The sequence below is a fragment of the Ammospiza caudacuta genome, chromosome 4 (genome assembly GCF_027887145.1).
Source record: "Ammospiza caudacuta isolate bAmmCau1 chromosome 4, bAmmCau1.pri, whole genome shotgun sequence".
Taxonomy (NCBI): Eukaryota; Metazoa; Chordata; class Aves; order Passeriformes; family Passerellidae; genus Ammospiza; species Ammospiza caudacuta.
This window is the reverse complement of record NC_080596.1, coordinates 9,448,702-9,453,700: the sequence shown is the minus strand read 5'-3', so window position 1 is coordinate 9,453,700 and position 4,999 is coordinate 9,448,702.

Here is a 4,999-nt window from a genome sequence, read left to right as displayed (position 1 = left end):
TGCAGCTGGTTTGCTGTCTCACAGGGGTCACCTTGATCCCTGCAGAGCGCAGCCTGTGAAAGCCAACGCTGGCATGTTGTGTCTCAGGCGTCCTGCTGCCCCCACTGTGCTTATCTCATCCAACTAATATTGACAAATGGCTGCTTCTCCTTTATTCTGGGGCAACCCTTGCTCTTCAGATACATACAATTCAGTGCAGATATGTCAAAAGAACCTGAGCTTGTAGCTTCCTGTCATGTACCGACTGTCCCCTGGGGTCCTCTGGTGTATTTAAAGGTCATCAGCAGGTAAGAGGTCATTGCTAGACATGTTCCTACAAAACATGTATTGTTTCATCAGTGGTTTTGAGGCTTTCAAGTTGTTAAAGCTAATTTTAGAACAATAGAAAATTTACATTTAAAAGTGTTGTTTGCAAGACTTGGGGACACTAGGCTGAAAGGTTTCACTTTGAATTAGTAAATGTAAAAATTCTTTTCTATTATGGTATGGGTTAAAATAAGGTTTGAAAAAGAACTTCAAGCTGTTGAACTTCCCTTTTCCTCCAAGATGAAGTTTAACTGATAAAAATGTGTAGTGTCTTTTTGCTTTTTTTCACTCCCATAATCTCAGAAGATCTGTATTTTTTTTCCAAAAGATGACTCTTTGGTAAAGATTATCTGAGCAATGCGAGGCAAAATGAGCAGTATTCATCTTCATGGTGAATACTGCTATATTTTAAAGACAGTTTATTACTTCCTAGCTCTCTGCACACCTATCTAGGGGGCTTTGAGTCATGACCCACAGCTGCTATAGGCTGGTTCAGCTCTCCAGGCACTATCTCACTTCATGCCATCCAAAGCTGTAGCCCAACAGCTTCTGGCTTTGGGAGTGAGATGCCTGTTTACCAGCTGAAAATTAGAGATGGCCCTAGGCTAAAACTTCAGACTCCAAACATCTTTAAGGCTTTGACTGTAGCAACAGGGTCTAAACAATCTTGACCCTATGCTAACAAGATGAGTACAGATAATATTTTCAAAGTGTCAGTGGAATTTTACAAGCTTAGTTTTCTAATGAGCAGCCATGAACTGAAGATAGTTTCATCTGCATATCTCTATTAAAGACAATTCTTATCCTTGTGGTTGAAGATCCTTAAATATCTCTAAAAGTGAAAATGTAAACAGTGAAGAATTTAAGGTAGTTATTACAGAGGTTTTGTTTTTAAAGATTTTAAAAAAACAATAATTAGTCTTAAGGAGCAAATGTATCATATTTCTTATCAGAAACAGTGTATTTTACAGTTTTACAGAGAGAGCTAATGAACTGGCTAGTGTAGGTTGTAGAACAAGTAACACCTCTTGCTAGTTGAAATCTTGCATAATGTTAACCTCTTGTGGGAGCCAAGCTTGCCATGGTAGTGAACAGCACCAAAATGATACCAATGATACCCATAGTGCAGCCTAAGAAAGGAAGCAGGTTATGATTGATTTACCAAAGCAATGCCAAGGTACATGACCTCTCATTCCTCAAGGTCCATATAGTGCCTCACACACTTGTAATTGACTAATTAATGATTTGAATTACAGAGTCAAACTATTTTGTGGAAGTTGAGATCCCACTTTTTCCTTTGAAAGTGGTACAGTACGAGGTATTTTGTGCCTCAAAGTGAAGATCCCTTCTAATTCTCTAGCTTCAGAAACTTTTCTACTATGATCTACAAGAATGCCTTTCTAGTGCCAGTCCATGTACCCAAGCTTTCAAAAATGAGTCAAGACCTGCAGATCAATGAGATTCAGGCTTTTATAGGTTAAGAATTTTAAGCCAAATAGTGTTTTGCGTTTGGCTTTGGTGGTTTTGATTATTCACAGTACACTTAGACTGTTTCTAGAGCTCTGATCTCAGAATTCCCTTCTGGAGTTTAGAAGAGCAAATAACTGAGGAGAACTGCAAGATTCCTGAGCTGGCAATATTGGAATATCTATCTTAGCATACTGTTCATCTGTAATTCATGACTGGGAGTGTTTGAAAGTTCAAGTTTAGTGGCTGTGAGACCTTGAGTCTCTCTGATCAAGTTAAAAATGAACAAATGGAACTTCTGGGAATTTACTCACCCCGGTGAAGAGAATTATTTTGAGAAAATAGGTGAAAAAGGATTTCAGTCTTAACTGCCTGGGTACTTCCCCCAAAATATCCATTGCTATATGCCATTTCATTCAAGGGTATTTAGTTACAGGATGTAAGTTTTAAATCCTATTTAAATATTCAATTCAAATAAGAGTTGAATGAAAAAAGGTGAAAATGTACAAAGGATGGGCGTGTCTATTTTACCTGCCAACAGACAGCAGGTAAATAATATGATTTCTATTTTCAAATAGATTTTTTCAGTAGTTTGAATGACAACAAACAGGGTTTTTCTAACTTTGTGGTAAGTAAATAACAAGTATGATTACAAATCATGCTAGCTTTGATGTAATTAGCTACAGCTTCAGTGAATTTCTTACAAGAAACCCACCTCAGAGAGGTTTTGGCCCTGTATAAGATTGGGGAAGCTGATTAATTCGTCATCTTGCTACTGCCAGTCACCATCTGTTGCACTGGCACTTTGTGGTGGTTTAAATGAAACAGCAACAGCCCACAGGTGCAAAGAAAAGCAGGAACCAAACAATAGTGAATCAGGACCGTGAAGTACTGCTGGGCAATACCTGGCTTGCAGTTGTACAAACACATTGTTCCTTCAGTTTTAGAAGGAGAATTTGGCTCTGTTAGTGTTTACCTAAGATTTATCAGACTTGACACAACAAAGATCTGACTTTTTGATTAGGTCTGTACATCACAAAAATGTACACAAAAGCTGGAGTTATTCTTCAAGTGCTGTGCATACAGTTTGAAAGGTACATGACCTCTTGTATTACTGTTAGTGTGCCCTTCTAGTTCTTGCAGACTTTCTCAGTGACAGACGGTTTAGAAACTTCATATTTATTTTAAACTAGAGCTGTATGAATGCATCACTCCTTGAGGAAAAAAATTGGCTGTGTCTCAGAAATAAAGCAGAATTTTCATTCTGACACGGATTGCCAACAGAGAAGAAATCTTAATGGAATTATCCAGGAATTCCTTGAACTTTTCAGCATTATGCCAATATAGGCCTTAGAATGAATGCTAATATGAGTTTAATTATACTAATTTAAATGATCTTTTATATTTCTGCTGAAAAAGTCCTAAAACAATAAATTTTGAGATAAACTCTTTGGCTTTGCACAACAGAACACTGAAAACTCTTGATGCAACCTCTTTTGATTTACCTCTTACAGCCAGGTTGCAGTTACTTCCATTTTATCTGCTGGTCATAAGTCACTTTTGAAATCTAGAATTTTAAAATTTCGGAATGAATGCAATAATCAACTGTTACTAGAACTGTAACAGCTGTTTAGGGAGACACTGAAGAAGAAACTATAGGAGGTGCCAGTTTTGCTAATAACATAGCTGCTGCCCAATGAATGTTGTACTTCCCTTAGCAGCGGGAGAATGTTGTGTTGATTTCCCTGGAAGAGAGCCAAAATGCACATACAAATAGAGAAGTGGGTAGGGTGGAGCATCTTCAGCCTTGGCTGGTGGTAGAACCAGTACAGATAGGGACATTTGGAACAACACCTAGCTGAGTTGTGCCAGGGCTGTTTCAGCTGCCACCAACAAAGTGAGATGGAAGTGGGAAAGTATATCAGTGATTCAGGCCTAAATTCAGAAACAGTGACATGTTTTTCAGTATTAGAATTAATATTGTTGTAGCTCTCTAGATTTTCTTCCCCCCTGCTCAGTCGTAGGGGGGAAAATGCTGCTGGCATTTTTTTTCCCAGCTAGATGCTTTGTGCATTGTGACATGGCAGTTTTTAATGAAGGATTTATCTAAATCAGTTCTGCTGCTCATGAAGTATCTTTTTTAACCATGCCTCCTTCATGGTGCTGTTACCTGGACTACTTGGCACACACAGTACAAAATTCTGGTTTCAGAAAATTTGGAATCTGTAACTGTGCATCAGCTCATGTAATTCAGCATAGTTCTACAGTGATCTAAAGGAGAATATTTATTAAAAAAACACCAAACTCTTTGAAAACAGGCTGTCTCTGTCCACTACGTGGATATGTAAGAAATTTTGTAAAATGCAGTTACAGGATAACTTAACAGAACATATCTTTGCTGAGCTGGGGCTGCTGTCCGGTAGCATTGGCATTTTTAACTAAACCCCTTGAGCAACAGCCCCCAGGAATACACCTGTGACCAGTCACAATTTTCTCTGTTTGTGAAAAGGTGTGCATGAAATCACATGCTTTTTTGTGCATTAATCCCACCTAGAAAAGTAGACTAGACAGAAATCTATGTCTCAGCCTGTGTGAGGGAGGGGGCCTGTGAAAAGCAGGTTTCCTAACTGGCTGCCAGCCGAAGGACTCATTCCAAGGTCCAGGAGCCTGGGCTCAGGAGATAGTGCCGGTGAGGTGTGTACAGCACCTGTGTGCCTGCCTGGGCCTGGACCTTGGCCTGCGTTATCCCTTCTGCCATGCAGGGTCAGGGCGGCTGGGTGAGGGGCAGACGGGCAAGCTGGGGCTGGGGCTGGGAACGGCAGCGGGGGGCATGACCCTGCTGCTTGCGTGACTCTTGGTCCCTGGGCCGAGGCCGCTGGCAACCGGGTGTTTTGCATCCTCCGCAGCTGCCCGCGCGTGGGCCGATCTCGGAGGGCCCCGCGCCACCTTCTGTGGTGACACAGGGTGGCGGGGGGCCCGCGGCTGCCCTCAGCCCCCGGGCGGCGGGGCTCAGCGAGCGCTCGGTCAGCGGCCTGGCCCGACGGCGCGGCGAGCACCGAGCGACGGTCCCGCGCCCGGCCGGGAGCTCCGCGGCGCCGCCGCCCGCCCCGCGTCCCCAGTACGCCCCCCGGGGAGGGGCCGAGCGGGCGGGCCCCGCTCCCGCCCCGCCGAGCCCGTGGGCAGGGGCCAGGGCGGCGCGGCGGGGCTGCGCCATCCGCCACAGTCG